The sequence below is a fragment of the Leuciscus leuciscus genome, assembly GCF_965113295.1.
Source record: "Leuciscus leuciscus genome assembly, chromosome: 12".
NCBI lineage: Eukaryota > Metazoa > Chordata > Actinopteri > Cypriniformes > Leuciscidae > Leuciscus > Leuciscus leuciscus.
The window spans coordinates 29,863,018-29,880,468 of record NC_138736.1 but is presented as its reverse complement, the minus strand read 5'-3'; the positions used below and the strand labels follow the sequence as shown (position 1 = coordinate 29,880,468).

The following is a 17,451-nucleotide window of genomic DNA, read 5'->3' as shown; positions in this document are numbered from 1 at the left end:
TATACAAATAAACTTGACTTGACTTGACTTGACATAAACTGCATAGCTGCATAGCTAATGTTACAGACACATTCTACGTGTAAAATCTAGGTAACCATAAACAGTAAAGCAACACACTTATATATCATTAGTTGACTTACTTGTCCGAGGTGTGTAGCTGAGCCAAAGAGAGTGATCCAGACTTTAGTTTCAGACGTTCAGCAAGCCCAGCTCTGTATTGACCCTTCGGTGTTCATTTGTACATCCAATTATTGAGCAATTGTTATGCTTCGCTCGCTCAAAAGCCATGATATCTCTCGTGGACAAACTAAAATCGCGCGCGCGCGTTCCTACTTCCTAGCGCATTTTCTCATGGGCGGAAAATATTCTCTGGGCGGGCAAAGCAGAGACAGGGGAGGTAACATTTCCTCCTTATGACGTCATAAGGAGGAGATTCAAGATCAGCGCATATGAGCCTTCATTTTCTCAAAGGCAGAGAAAGATAGCAAAAGCTCGATTTACACCGATTGAAATTTTTTGAAACTTGGGGACCATATACAGGCTAGGGGAACTCATATTAATGTTAAAAAACCTCAGAAAGTGAAAATTTCATGTCATGGGACCTTTAAGATCAGCTAAACCAGCTGAGCAAAATAAGCTAAAAAAAATTATAATCAGATTTCTCATAAGTCTTTTAATATCTTTCAGTTTAGAGAACCATTTTACACATATTGTGAAAGGTTTTAAGTAATACAGTGACGTGGATGCATCTTTAATTGAGTTTTAAAATCATTTAGATACTGGTTCTTACCTCTTTTGCATGTGTGATTGATTTTCCCGAAAAAAGAAAAGAGATACGAATTAGAGATTCAGTTAAGCAAAGACAAATTTTTTCGGTCTTTTGCACGTCCAAACATATTCCCAGAAATGCTTTGACTTGTCACCACCCCAGTGCTAATTACCAATGATCACATTCAATGAGCACAGAAAAAGAGCAATCAAGTGCTCTGGAGTAATGAAATTCACCACCGCAGAGAGTGATTTGCCCTGATAATTTGTCTTAGAAAATCAACACGGAGCCAGGCAGCCATATTTGTCAAAGGCGCTCACAGCTTTATGCATCAGAGGCAGTCTCGAAGGTCTTGAACCTGTAACTGTATGCTGTAATAGCCTGATGGGCTTCATGATTAGCCCATCGAGCTGAAGACCCAGACCTGTTCCCTCAGGGAATGCGGCTTAATCTGCCCCTTTCCCTCTGTTTTCTCTATCTCTCTTTCTTTACTTAGAGCAGAGCTCATCTTTATAATGCTGTCTGCAGAGGTTTCTATTAGGAGAGAGCTCATTTAAGTTCATGAGGAAAGTCTTCAGATAAGTATATTCTGGAGAGAAGTTTGTTAAAGGAGAATTAAACTGAAAACCCTGCTAGGTGAGTTTGAGAATTAGCATTTCCTTAAAGGGGCCATATTCTATACTTTCATGAATATTTTTGCCTGAAGTACACTTGCACCCAAAATGTCAACATTTGTCTGTCTGTCTGTCTGCCTTCCTATGTATGTATGTATGTATGTATGTACTGTATGTATCCATTCATCCATCCATCTATCCATCGTTATGATTGGCTATAACCTCGTTGTATGTGAAAACGTCTCTGTGTTATGTATATAACCTGGTTCCCTGAGAATGTGAACGAGACGCCGCATCATTGTGTTGATGCACTGGGAACACCTTCAGTGTGAGTCGGTGTCTGAGTTGTGTAGTACATGGCAAGCCATTGTGGCACCTTGACACAGCGTCTCGTTCCCATTCTCAGGGAACAGGGTTATACTGTGTACATAACCCAGAGACGTTCCCTTTTGAGGGAACATCAACACTGGTCTTGGTGTTGTTGCAATGGGAACGACAATACCCACGCCGTCATACTGAGTGGATGCCCGCATACAGCTTGTGGAAAAATTGCACAAGGACTGTAGTACAGGAAGGACTCATACCGAGAGGACCTGAGACCCTCGGGTTGACTCCACATCCACACTATAAAACCTGATGATTATGTGCGGAGAGAACCAGCCTGCCGCAGCACAAATATTGCGTAAATATGCCCCTCTTGCTAACACCTTAGAAGCATCATTGCTTCGGGTAGAATGGGCCTTAACCCCTAGAGGCGAGGCGACCCAGCGCGGCGCCTCATAGGCCAAAGTGACCGCGTTTGAAACACTGGGCGTGTGCAAACTGCAAACTGAAGGCAGTTTACATCCCAGGACACCTCAAAAAGGGAGCAGACATCCTGTCGAGGCAGGGGCTGAGGCGTGGGGATTAGCGACTCTACCTTCAAGTAGTGGAGTCCATATGGCAGAATTCTGGCGTGGGTCTGTCAGGAGGGGTTGCCGTTGATTCTGGTAGTCCCGTTCTGGCCAGCCCAAGTATGGTTTGCGGACCTGGTAAAGGGCTCTCCGTGGACGATTCCGACCAGGAGGGACCTTCTGTCCCAGGCTCGGGGGACAAACTCTCAACCCCAACCAGAGATCTGGAAACTGTGGGCCTGCCCCTGAGGGGTACCACTTCATAGATTCTGGTCTCTCAACTGATGTAATTAATACCATCTTAAATGCTAGGGCTCCCTTGGAAGGGTTGTCAAATGCTCCCTCTGTGAAGCTTCTGACTCTCAATGTGGCTTTGCTTATTGCCATTACTTCTTTAAAAAGGGTTGGAGACTTGCTGGCCATGTCTGTTGCCTCCTCCTGCCTGGATTTTGCCCCCGGTCTGGTCAAGGTGATACTGCACCCTTGGCCAGATTACATCCCTAAGGTGCCTTCTTCAACATTTCATCTTGTTGTTCTTCAAGCCATCTCTCCTCCACCATTTGAAACTCAGAAGCAGGAGAAGCTTAATAAGTTATGTCCAGTCAGGGCTCTTATAGGTTTTATGTCTACCGCTTAGGCCAGTGACGTAAATCGGATCACCTTTTTGTCTGCTTTGGAGGTCACAACCGAGGTTCTTCTGCTTCCAAACAGACTATATCTCACTGGGTTTCAAATGGCATGTGTTTAATCACCATGGGAAAATCTCAGAGTAAAACTGGGAGTTGTGAAAAATATGATACACAGGTGTTTTGCCAGATGAGAAGTTTATCATCTTTTTACTCTTTTAATTTATTTTATAACTGTATCATATATCTATTTTAATTTCTTTTATAACTGTTTTAATTGTCCTTGCTTTTATTTTGTGATTATTTTAATTCCTTTCTGTAAAGCACTTTGAATTGCCATAGTATATGAAATGTGCTATATACAGTAAATAAACTTGCCTTGCCTTGCCTTGCCAGTGCAGGATCTGCTGCAACAGCTTGAACAGGGGGCGCGAATGCAACCCACCCTGGTGATAATGTAGGCTACTACTGATGTGTTGTCCAACACATGATAGCCACTGAGATCTGGGAAGAAATGTCTTGCTAATGTCACAGCCCTCATCTTTAGGCAGTTGATGTGACCCTGGGCTGGTCGACCATCCATGACAGTGCCCCAGCCCGTGAGTGAGGCGTCCGCTGAACTGAGATAGGTAAAAAAAAAAAAAAAAAAATGGAGACTGTTGCGTCCCAAAACGCAGAAGTGGTGGGGCTAGCAACACAGTCTCCTAAGGGCATCAGGAGGGATTGGACACACAACTTATTGTGGTGTGAAACATTTCCTCCCTAGAGGGCTCGCCCTCAAAGGTTTAATTAACATCTTTTAGAAGATCAATATGGTATGCTTGCAAAACTGCCACAGTGTGCAAGAGCATGCCAGTCTGATCATAGTATGCCATCATTCTCTGTATGGAAAACATCACCGTACACTGCCTGGCCAAAAAAAAGAAAAAAGAAGAAGAAGTCACTGTTTGGATTTAAGTAGGCAAATGCTTAAGAGTCTTGGATCATTATTGCAGTGATTATTATGTTTCTAGCATGTTATATGTTTGGCAACAGTTCTTCTAACCCTAATTGGATAAGTGTGTATCTTTTCATTTCTTAAACAACCATGTTAGTAAAAGACACATCATGGCCATGTTCCAGGATGACAATGTCAAGAATAATCAGGCTCAAGTTGTGAAAGAATGGTTGGGAGGGAGCGTGAAGAATCATTTTCACATGAATCGGCACATCTGAGTCCAAATTCATTGCTAAGTCTTTGGGATGTGCTGGAGTAGACTTTACAGAGTGCTTGACTCTTGAATTGTCAATACAAGATCTTAACAAAAAATTGATTCACAACATTTATTTCCATTCATTCCGTCCCCAGAAATAGACCGGGGGGCACGACAAGACACATCTCCATTGAAGTTTTTTCACCACTCCTGCTGTAAAACAGACAGACAGACAGACAGACAGTTTGACCACAGTGAGAGACAAAGCTACTTCTGAAGACAAGAATCTGGTGAAGTTTTTGCGAAGGTGTTACTTATAGAGATGATTACGCGCCACCTTGCATCACCTGATTTCGTCCTGGGCTAATGGCTTGACATACTACATGTGACTCAGACACCGGCTCACGCTGAAGGCGTTCCTATTGCATCAACACCATGATGTGGCGTTGATGTCGATGATTGTAACTGCAGTCATAAGGGAGGGTCAGGTTGCTGGATACCGTATACATGTTTATATGTAAATGTGGGCCATCATATTTTAATATGCTCATGGTTGTGACATCATAACTGATCATGTCTGAATGACCTGTATTGGCAGGCTAGTTTCCATAAATCGACTGTGAGGACTGGGAAAAGGACCATTGCATTATGCATGTTAAAGTATATATCTATGGCACATTGAAATATTTTATTTCAGAAGTGCAAGGAAAATGATTTAACTTAACTTTAATATAATTTAAATAAATAGCAACGCACCACTCAAAGGTTATTTTGTGTTCTGGACTGCTGACCACACAGCAGAAGAGAACTGTTGCTCTATATAAGTAAATTCCTTGAAATGGTACTATAACAAGGATGCTTTGCTATCAAATGTCTAGTCGCCACTCCAGTGTGTGTTTTGTCAAACCATATTCAATTCATTATATTGATTACAGTACTTAGGGGAGTGCCAGTTAGTGCCAGAATACCTAAATGAAATAATTCATATTCAAAGCAACAGCCCTTCTCTCAGCTCACCCCTTCAGTGAGAAGTCATTTTCCTCAGAGTCCATTTTAGCATCTGCCAGTGATAAAAAAAAAAAAAAAAACACGTATACAATTTCTGTGAGGCCAATCTAAAATTGGATTTTCAAATCTAATCAGGTCTTTCAGGCATCTGTCATTCACTGTTTCAGCCAAATTCTACTAAACTTTCCTCGGTTTCAGTGTGAACAATAAACATTCAGTGTTGTTTATATACTAAAATAATATTTCAAAATAGACTTATTTTTTTATAGTTAATTTTATTTAGTCATTTTCATATAGCTTTAGTTCAGTTCTAGTCATTTTAGACTTATTTCAGTTAGTTTCCATGGCAATGTTACTTACTTTCATTTAAATGTTTAAGTTTCTCATCTAATATTTTTATTTTATTAGAGTTTTATTTCAAGTTACCATAAACTATTTTAATAGTTTTAGTTAACAATAACACTGCATTAAACTTTATTATTGTCACGTGTAGGACAAAGCTCATGGGGATGAGGAATACGTAGAAATAACATTTAATAACCAAACTCTCAGGGGAAACACCAAACACTCACACTTACATTGATAACAGACAAAGACTGAAGGAGAACACAAGGTATAAATACACAGGGACTAAAAAGTTAACATAACTTAAGTGATTGACAATGCACATGTGATAGACATGTCTAATTAGAACAATCATGGAACACTAGGTCACTGGACTGAACCAAAAACACAATGAAGGGGGGAAACACAGATCATACATGTAACAGTACGCCCCCTCCAAAAAAGGCGCGTCCTCGCACCATACATAGTCCAACTGAGGAGGGAGGCAGGGGGTTCTGGAGGAGTGCGTGGAGCTAACAAAAAAAGTCCAGGGCACAAACAAAGAGTCCATGGAGGAGTGGATGGTAGAGAAGCCAGTGGGGAGCAAGAAGCAGGAGGAGCCAGATGACATGCCAGAGACCAGCCAGGACGAGGCCCCAGGGCGGAGTCGAAGGTGGAAGGAGCCATGGTGTAGATGACTTGCTGGAAGGCGACACCCTGGGGACGACCGACGGAGATGCCACAGATGGAGACCCTGGCGTAGCTGAATAGCCGATGAGCCCACGTGAGACTGCTGGTCCTGGAGACTGAGGTGGAGCTGTGGCGACGCCTAATTATAAGACACTGGGCAGGTCTTCAACACATATGGGAGCTGCAGAGGGGTTGAAGGACAGTAGCGGAGGCAGGGCTGAGGAACTGGCTGATTGAGGAGGTGGGAGAGGGAGGCTGGGCAGGCATTCAGGTAATACAAGGGACACTGGAGATACAGGGGGTGCTGGAGATACTGGGGACTCTGGAGATACAGTGGAAACAGGAATTACCTTGCCAAACCAGTCTATGAGGCTCTCCTCAAAATGTCCTTCAATTCCTCATAATATATGCCAGAGGCCACTGACATCTCATCCACAGCAGTAGTGGTGTGGGCGGGGCTCTCCTCCCAGCCCTCAAGCACTCCCTCTGCAACACACAATGTTGCCGGCTCACGCACCTGGTCAGAGTCCGTTTGTGGTCCGGGCTCTGTGGCGATGACACTCTCCATCCTTATCCTCGTCTATGGCGGCAGGCTGGTCTCCACGGTCTGCACGTGCAACTTCTCCATCACGTCACTCGCTGGTGGTGGATGGCTGATCTCTGGTGGTGATGTCACCCTCAGCAGGGCCGATGGTGAATGGTGAATTGTTGTTCACCAGCACCCACTCCACAAATGCAGCGAAATCCACCTTGGACTGAATGCATGCCTTGGACCACTCGCTCAGGCTGGTGTGATAAAATACACAGAGCGAGCAGTCTGGGTAGTATGTCTGGCATGCAAGCTGGATAAAGTCACAAGTGTGTTCTTCCAGCGGGCGGTCTCCTTGCTCCAGGCAGAGAAGCTGGACGGCGGGTAGAGCCATAGGGGGAAAAAAAATTAAAATAAACTGAAGGGGGAAAAAAACACTGTTAGGTCCATTATTCTGCCAGGTTACGTGTAGGACAAAGCTCATGGAGACGAGGAATACGTAGAAATAACATTTAATAACCAAACACTCATTCTTACATTGACTATAACAGACAAAGACTGAAGGAGAACACAAGGTATAAATACACAGGGACTAACAAGATAACTAATGAGGTGATTGACAATGCACATGTGATAGACATGACTAATTAGAACAATCATGGAACACTAGGTCACAGGACTGAACCAAAAACACAATGAAGGGGGGAAACACAGATCATACATGTAACAATTATACATCCAAGTTTTGTGTATTTTCACAATTAACTTTTATTTGCATACAATTTTGTTGAATTTTTTTAATGTACGTTATAAACGTATAGGCCATTTCATCCATTTAACTTGATATTTGTTTTCTCATTAGGTTTATCTTATTTGGAGATTAGACAATCTCTAAATGGGCATTTTTGCCCCAAAATTGAAATTCTGTCATTTACTCACATTCAAGTTGGCATATATTTGACTTGAGAGCTGCTCTAGAGCTGCAGCACTGGTGACAAAAAATTCTGTGTATTCCACAGAAAAAAAAACAGCATACGGGTTTGGAACAGCATGAGGGTGAGTAGATAATGACATAATTTTCATTTTCGACATTGCTTTAAAGCCTGTTCCAACATGTTCCATTGTCATTTTTTAAGCTTATTTAGAATCAGTGTAAACTATCTGCCACAGTCTCTTCCTTTATCCACATGGTTGTTCACATGATTCACAGGATTTTTCTATTGTTGGACACAGTTCGCTCCCAGGCCTTTTCCCCTCATTAATCTAAATTAACATCATGCTGGAACAGATTCATTAGCATCTACCTCCGTGCACCTGCGATTCGAGTACGTCTCCATCTCCTCGCAGGTCCGACTGGCCGTAGCTGCGTGAGGGGACTGGAACAGAGCAGAGAGTAATCATGCATGTGTCACCTCCATCTCTCATCTCAGTCCCCAAGAATGTTTTTCCCTCCCTTCCCAGAGAGTCTTTCTCTCTGACAGTTGCTGGAGGCATCCTAGCTGTGATTGATGGGCCGATATCCTTTGTCATTATCAGATAACAGCCCAGATATCTTGTGAAGAGTACAGTGATGGTTTGATGGGAGCTATCACTACACTCGCAAGCGTCTGTGAACTTTTCCACCGGTGCATTGACAACGTTTTACATTTTCCCTCCATTCTAATTCGTTACAATGACACGTTTTGTCAACGCCTGCCTTGTTCGCCTGTTCACAGGGTGTCTCTGTGATCAATATCTTATCATCACTCTATTAAAATGTGATCCTTAAACTGGGTCAGTGGGTAGAGTGTTTGAAATAAGAAACGCATGAGAGCCATTAGATAGTCATAGACTTCACATGCTGTAGTCATAAATGAACTGTCAAACGATGCAGCTATTCTAAAATATCATGACTTACTTCTTAATTCAAGCAAATCTGTGTGCCGCTTACAAGCTGCTCCGAAATTCTGTCTGGCAGCTCTGGGGAACTGACCCGCTCGGATGTGCATCAACCTCACACAGTTGCTTATGTATTGCTGGAGGGATTTTCTTTCCTTCCACGAATCTCAGTACTATCTCTATCATCTGTGAAGTGACTTGTCTATCAGACAGAAACGGTGGTGCAGTGTTTTGAATATTAACTGTCCCAAACTATACTAGTCGTTGATCACTTTGAAAAGACCACTTATTTCAGAGTCCACTGCATCTCCAGCCATTTTCCTTGTCAGACAAACACTGATTCCATACTAGTAGCTTTTCAATTATTAAAATCTACAGTGTTCTCATAGAGGCTTAGTAGTTCTTTCCTCCACTGTGTGAATCTAATTATTTCTCTCATCGATCATACAATATTATTGCTTTGAAGCTCCTGCAGCGTCTTCCCAAATTGCTAAGTATCAGATTAAGTCTATATGGTTGATTTTCTGTTTGCACCATATAGAGCCAGACAGCTGCAATGCAGCAAATACACTGTAAACATGTTGAATGAATTGCATTATCTGAAAATCAATAGACATGGACATCATGGGAGAGTGGCTTTCCCCTTTTATGGTCTTTCTTGTAGATTACTCAGGTGTGATTCTAACAGTCCTATATACAAAGTGGACTAGATTAAAAAGCATTAATAGAGAAAGCCTGCTGTCTTGCTGGCGGCATCAAGCAATGCAATCATTTATTCTTTCTCTGTGAAGATTACAAATGGATAGGAACGACATGCAGAGATGTTCTGAACAATACGTGGGGTGGGAGTAATGATGGTTTATTGGGTTTTCTGACATCTTACAATTCAGAATAATCATAATAAAAACAGCCCTTCAAAACCGGCATGAATTTTAGATGAAATGCGTCTAAGATTCTCTGATATTGCTATTTCTGTTGCTCTGGAAAATGAAGAGCTGAGTCACTCTTTAAACAAGGCAACACTTCATAATGCAGCCGTTTGCCTTTTAACACCATTTTTTACTTTAAAAGCCTGTGTTAATTTCAAAAGTTGTTTGGTTACGTCACAGCCGTCTCTTATGCCGTGTCCTTAGGCTTCAGTCACACCACTCTCTGCACAACTGCATGTTTTCAGGCACGTCCGCAGCTTCTTGAGTATGTATTCTCTTTGAACTGGAGAATGTGCAAAAAGCATTGCTAGCGAAAGAACATTGATTCTGCTTCCAGTTTTCAAAGGAGAGTCTACAGAGAAGGAGAGAAGGCTCTGCAGAACAGCGTGTCCTCTTTATGAACAAAGCACACCTTCCGCTGTCTGTATGATGTGTCATTGACACATTACTTACAGCAGGGGGCAGCACTGAACAACATACACGCTTGTGTTCTCAGATCCTATGCATGCCACAATAGAGTTTAATTATGCAGAGAATGGTGATGATTTAGAACTCATTATTTTTTTCTCTCCCTCTCTCTTCCATTGAATGCATTAATCTGCTTTTCTATCTGTCTTTCCATCCACAACATAAGTACAGACATAATTCATAACTTCTTGCATTAACATTTGCACAGAGCACTATTTAAAAAAATAAAAAAAATAATTATGCAAACTCCATACATCCCAGTTGACATTCATATATATACATATACACATACTTAATTCAGACGCCAACATGCACATGCATACACACCCTCACTCCTCCTCATCCTCTGTCTGACAGATGGGACATGCTACTGCCAGCTTGCATTCCCCTGAGAGAGGCCAACACTGTCTGATATGAGAGAGCAAGAGAGAGGGAGAACAGGAAGAGAGAGTGGTGTGACTGAAGGATATCATGATGACACGCCGTCTGTAACAGAGAAAGACAGAGCAAAAGCAAGAGACCGAGGCTTTAGTGAAATATAGGGTATTCTTTCTGACAATGCACATGTAAGAGGGGTAAAGGGATAATTGATCAGTCAGCCTTCACACAGCCAACAAATTAGTAGCTTTTTCTTTGTTGCACATTAAATGTGTAACAAAATGTACTACTGGATAAAAAAAAAAATTAAAAAAGATAAATTATGACGTTCTCAGAAATCTTTGAGGAAATTCTGGGATGATCTTTTGATTTGGTATTGTCACAGAGCTGCTTTGGCTCTTATTGAAATGAGACAGGATATATGAAAGTGACATTAAGCTTCAGAATGCTGCATTTGTGCTGATGGGATTTTCAAATTGCATGACAGCATTTATAGGATTATCATAATGAGAGCCGTTATAAATAAATGATTCAGAATCAAATCTGATGCACACTGCGGCCCAAAAACAATGGCAGCTCTCACACACCTGTTATTCCTATTGATTTAAACGTACAGTATGGAATTTTTCGCCACTAGGGCTCGCTAACCTATTTACAATAACAAAGGCGTAGTTTGATGACGCAACATTTGCTAAGAATTATGGATCTTGTCGTCAACGTCAAGCCGACCGATCTAATCTATGGATCTAATAATGTTTATGGATGGCTGAATACATCGATGCTTTTATCATGACTGTGATATGAAGCAGTTCGAGATTGCTAAGAGACAGCTATCAGCTCCACACGCGACACGAGTCCCGCATAAGGAATATGGAATAACGTTAAGTGCAGAATTACTACTCACAGTCACAGGTCAGTTTATTAGACAAATTAAACTTGTGAGGTAACGCAGCGTTGTTTCACTTGGTCTAACATTACACTAGCACACTAAACTGCATTTGAATGTGTTGAAATGTATGTGTTAGTTTGTCTGTATGAGACTAGCAGTAAGCTAGATCAACATTAGAATAACATACAGATCATATTCTAACATTTCATCATGTTGAGCTATATAACATTGATTAGTTTTATGTAAATGTGCTCACCTGTTTAATAAAGTACATGTAGAAGCGGTCGAAGTCTCGGACGTGGAGCTCTCGTTTATATACTGTCTATGGGAGCTCTAGGCATCTCGAAAACACTGTGCTGATATTGATTCTCGTTTTAGTTCTCCTTTTGTATCCAAAGTCTGCTTGCCATGGTCCATAATGTTTGAACGAAACAACAACAGCGTGCAAATAGACATTGCGAACTACCGTCAGTCGCTTTGGTTACTATCAGAGGGCTCTGGTTCATAGCTCTGGTTGCCATGGCAGTACGAGCGGAAACCAGGGACAACGCGGATATGACGCCATTGACGGCGACAAAACGGAAATAAAGAAACGGGACGTTTCTCGAATTAAATTACAAATTTCTCCTGGTTTGAAAGTTGTTGGAAACAGTCGGGATAATGTAAGTACACAAAAAAAAAATATATAACATAGATATAGTGATTTTTGCTATTTTTAAAGCAAAAAAGTTACATATTGTGGCTAGTATGGTTGTTTTGCCATATATTTCAATATATGTGGACAAATTTGTTGATACCCTTACAGTTCATTGAAAAAAATGCTTCATTCCTCCTGAAAACAGAATAAATTAAAAGGAATTGTCTCATTCATATATCTGCATGCCTTTGCTATGTCCTAGAGTATTGAAAAAAAAAAAGCGTGGAAAGATATTAATTCATGTTTATTCTATAGAGATATTCTAAAATGGTCTGGACAGATTTGTTAGTATTGCATTTACATTACATTTACATTACAATGTAATGGTAGATTTGTTGTAACTACCATTACATTACAATGTAATGGTAGTATTGGTAGATTTGTTGCAGATTTGTTAATAGTATTATAGTGATTAATCAAACTAATTGTTTTGCTTAATTAGTTTCACACATGTCTTCAATCTTGTAATCAGTAATTCAGCCTATTTAAATGGAGAAAAGTTTAGTCACTCTGTTGTTTGGTATGATTGAGTGCACAATAATGAACATGGACCATGCAAAGAAAGCAAAGGAGAGAGAGTTGTGTGAGGAGATTAGAAAGAAAAATCTTTGGCAATCATGTTAAAGGTGAAAGCTATAAGACCATCTCCAAGCAGCTTGATGATCTTGTGACTACAGTTGTAAATATTATTAAGAAATTTAAAATCCATGGGACAGTAGCCAAACTATCTTGACGCGGCTGCAAGAGGAAAATTGACCTCCGATTTAACAGAGGGATAGTGGAAATGGTAGACAAAGAGCCAAGAAAAACTTCCAAAGCGATACAAGCTGAACTCCAAGGTCAGGGTACATCAGTATGTGACCACCATCCGACGCTATTTGAGCAACAGGCTCCATGGAAGAATACCCAGGAGGACTGGAATTTGTTAAAATGCAAATTGACAAGCCACAAATAATGTGTCATAAACAAAGTTTGGGAGGAGCACATTCAATAATCAATCCAATCAACTTGTCATCAAACAATTACCATGTCTACACTATCAGCATGAGAGGAAGCACATATATACATACATACACAGTGGGGAGAACAAGTATTTGATACACTGCCGATTTTGCAGGTTTTCCCACTTACAAAGCATGCAGAAGTCTGTAATTTGTATCATAGGTACTCTTCAACTGAGTGACGGAATCTAAAACAAAAATCCAGAAAATCACATTGTATGACTTTAAGTAGTTAATTAGCATTTTATTGCATGACATAAATATTTGATACATCAGAAAAGCAGAACTTAATACTTGGTATAGAAACCTTTGTTTGCAATTACAGAGATCATACGTTTCCTGTAGTTCTTGACCAGGTTTGCACACACTGCAGCAGGGATTTTGGCCCACTCCTCCATACAGACCTTCTCCAGATCCTTCAGGTTTCGGGGCTGTCGCTGGGCAATACGGACTTTCAGCTCCCTCCAAAGATTTTGTATTGGGTTCAGGTCTGGAGACTGGCTAGGCCACTCCAGGACCTTGAGATGCTTCTTATGGAGCCACTCCTTAGTTGCCCTGGCTGTGTGTTTCGGGTCGTTGTCATGCTGGAAGACCCAGCTATGACCCATCTTCAATGCTCTTACTGAGGGAAGGAGGTTGTTGGCCAAGATCTCGCGATACATGGCCCCATCCATCCTCCCCTCAATACGGTGCAGTTGTCCTGTCCCCTTTGCAGAAAAGCATCCCCAAAGAATGATGTTTCCACCTCCATGCTTCACGGTTGGGATGGTGTTCTTGGGGTTGTACTCATCCTTCTTCTTCCTCCAAACACGGCGAGTGGAGTTTAGACCAAAAAGCTCTATTTCTGTCTCATCAGACCACATTACCTTCTCCGATTCCTCCTCTGGATCATCCAGATGGTCATTGGCAAACTTCAGACGGGCCTGGACATGCGCTGGCTTGAGCAGGGGGACCTTGCGTGCGCTGCAGGATTTTAATCCATGACGGCGTAGTGTGTTACTAATGGTTTCCTTTGAGACTGTGGTCCCAGCTCTCTTCGGGTCATTGACCAGGTCCTGCCATGTAGTTCTGGGCTGATCCCTCACCTTCCTCATAATCATTGATGCCCCACGAGGTGAGATCTTGCATGGTGCCCCAGACCGAGGGAGATTGGCCGTCATCTTGAACTTCTTCTATTTTCTAATAATTGCACCAACAGTTGTTGCCTTCTCACCAAGCTGCTTGCCTGTTGTCCTGTAGCCCATCCCAACCTTGTGCAGGTCTACAATTTGATCCCTGATGTCCTTACACAGCTCTCTGGTCTTGGCCATTGTGGAGAGGAACAAAAACTAACAGGTCTGTGAGAGCCGGAATTCTTACTGGATGGTAGGTGATCAAATACTTATGTCACGCAATAAAATGCAAATTAATTCATACAAAAAAAAATCATGAAATGTGATTTTCTGGATTTTGGTTTTAGATTCCATCTCTCACAGTTGAAGTGTACCTATGATAAAAAATTACAGACCTCTTCATGCTTTGTAAGTAGGAAAACCTGCAAAATCGGCAGTGTATCAAATACTTGTTCTCTCCACTGTATGTATGTGTATATATATTCACTCTGTCAACTCACCTAACATTCCTTGACAGTTTTCAGCATCCCTCCACCAACCCGACTCCTCACTCTTGGCTTGTTCTTTTACAGCCAGGAATACAGGGGGGTACTCTGGGTTCAGAGCCGAATAGCTTGCCCGGAGCCCTCTCCTTGGACAGCACGCCAAATACGCATTTATTCTATCTGACTTATTTGTAAGTGTGAACTCGTGAATGCTTTTTAGGAAAATGTCCCCTGGACAAATGAGACAATACTAGAGCTTTTTGACAAAGCACATTAGCTCTGTTCTCTGATAGAAAAATGGAGCTTTCAGTGAAGAACACTATACCCACTGTGAAACATGGCTTGGTTATGTTTTGGGGCTGCTTTGCTGCATCTGACACAGGGTGCCTTGAATCTTTGCAGGGCACAATGAAGTCTCAACACGATCAAGGCATTCTGGAACGAAATGTACTGCCGAGCGTCAGAAAGCTCTGTCTCAGTTGCAGCTCATGGGTCCTTCAACATGATACCGACCCAAAACATACAGCTAAAAGCACTCAAGAATGGCTGAGAACAAAACACAGGACAGTCCTTAAGTGGCCTTCTACGAGCCCTGATCTGAATCCCATCGAACATCTATAGAAAGAGTTGAAACATGCAGTCTAGAGAAGGCACACATCAAAACTAAGACAGCTGGAGCAGTTTTCTCATGAAGAGTTGGCCAAAATACCGTTGACAGGTGCAGAAGTCTCATTGGGAACTAAAGAAATCGCTTGTTTGCAGGGATTGCCTCTAAAAGGCGGTGCAACAAAATAATCACTGCAACAATGATCCAATTTCTTGATCATTTTCCTACTGAAATCCAAACAGCATATTAGTCCTGTCAAATTGATTAATCGATTAATATATAACTATTATTTTATATGTTTTTATTTATTTTACCATTTATTTAGACAAATTCTTTATTGACCATAACATGAAAACAGTTATCAGTATCAGGCAAAAATGTAATATTTTGTATGTATTTGGAATAAATAGTTTAATATATAAGTTTTAATTAAACATTTTTTTTTAAAGATATTTTATTTGTAAAGATATATCCCATTTTGTTGTAATAAATTGTATTTTAATTAGAAATACAGTATTGTAGTTTGCAATATAGAGACTATGGTATAAATATAATTGTTTTGTATAGTATTAAGACCAATTATAAAAGGAAACAGTATATGTACACAAATAGTTTTGTGTAGAAAATGTGCCACACACACACACACTCAATGAACTGGAATGCTCTCAAATCTATATTAGTGAGGGTTTCTCTGCAATCCCTTGTTATGTCAAGGCAATCCACAGAAAATCTCCTTGTTCAAAGACAGATAATGAACCTATGTGAATGTGTTGGGACTGTAAGTGTGTGTGCTTAATAAAGGATGAATCACCACGGCAAGGATAATGAATGTCTCAAACACATGTCTAACACCTAGAGAGCTCTGTGTCTCTATGCCAGTGACTTTGTTGAAGGACTCAGTGACCTTTAGCGTAGGTCAGCATTCTTTTACACAAGTTCATAAAGATTTCACCTATCTTTCTTAAAGCAAACAAAGGGCTCATGTGGGAATCTTTTTCATAAGACTGAGCTTGCCAGCAGAAATGTGAATGTGAACAAATGTGAAATCTTAAAGCTGCCGTCGGCAACATTTTTTTGATCACATTCAGTGTAATCGACACTATAATCCGACAGAACAACATAAATAAGATGGTTTTAGAAAAAAACCCGAGCTTCTAACTCCACCTGGAGCGTGTTATTTGTTTTGCAAAAATCCAGCGCTCCCGCTTCATCAGGTCCAATCAGCGCAGGGGGGTGTGATATCTGACTGTCAATCACAGGTCGTGCACACGCCACAGATCCCCCTCACTCGCGCACGTTAATATCACATGCACACGCCACGCCTGAAGTTCGCCTGGAGATTGCATGAAGCGTGATGGCGGAGAGAAAATCTACTAACAAGCTTCCAATTCCTCGGTTATCTATGGATAGATTAGCCAGGGCAGCCTACCTCCGAGTCCATGGTGTTGATAGATGCTGAAGAGACGGACGCGTTCACAGAAAATCAGGTACACACGCACAGTGACGCACTGACGAGCACGACCTCGATGGGAGGGTGCTCGCTGGTAGTGGGGAGGGGCATGAGAGTTGTAAACATTCAAAATTTTGGCTAATCGACCCAATCTGCCAGACTTGCCGACGGCAGCTTTAAGGAAAAGTCACTAAAGCTGCTCTTTAAAGGGCTTATGACATGATAAATCAAATTTGCCTGATCATTTGACATATCGCTTTCAGAGCTTAAAACGTCCTCCTCATTATAAACAAATATTTAAGCAAGCTCCAAAAATGGCTCATTTGGATATTGGGGGAATTGTGACATCACACTGGCAATGCATTTGCTTGCCAAAACATCGATGAATAGTTTTACATACATTGCATCGCTCACTGCCATTCAGTCGCTTAAAAGAATAGTTCACAAAAATTTAAATTCTGTCAATAATTACTCTCGCATTTCGGATTTCATCAAAAATATCTTAATTTGTGTTCCGAAGATGAACGAAGGTCTTACGGGTTTGGAATGACATGAGAGTGAGTGACATGACAGAAATTTCATTTTTGGGTGAACTAACCCTTTAACAGCTAACACTTGCCTAAAGCGGATGAGTGTTGCGTCAAAAGCAAATAGAACCAATTATAATCACTGACTCTGTCTAAACTGGATATAGTATACAGATGCCCATTCACTTTACTCCACGTGCTTGAGTCTGCCGAAAAGAGGGCAAATGGAAGAGTAAAAATTTATGTAAAGTAATGTTTGCTTTACGCATCCCGTTTAAACAGCTTGTTTGCATCTCTGTACAGACTTCAGAAGGACCCCAGTGTTGGAAACAAGTGGATGGTTTATTTTAATGGCGTCCTGGATCGCGTTGGAGGATTATATGT

The 17,451-nt window shown here is 41.3% G+C and overlaps 1 protein-coding gene across 1 annotated transcript in view; it reads left to right on the top strand.

The window, feature by feature from the left end:
* The window catches only part of LOC309510844 (uncharacterized protein), a 208,275-nt gene extending 191,115 nt beyond the window's left edge, over window positions 1-17,160 (top strand). The window contains exon 12 of the mRNA XM_082185777.1: window positions 17,149-17,160. The gene's annotated coding sequence lies outside the window, so the exon portion shown is untranslated. The remainder of the gene's footprint in view (window positions 1-17,148) is intronic.
* Window positions 17,161-17,451: the final 291 nt, after the last annotated feature.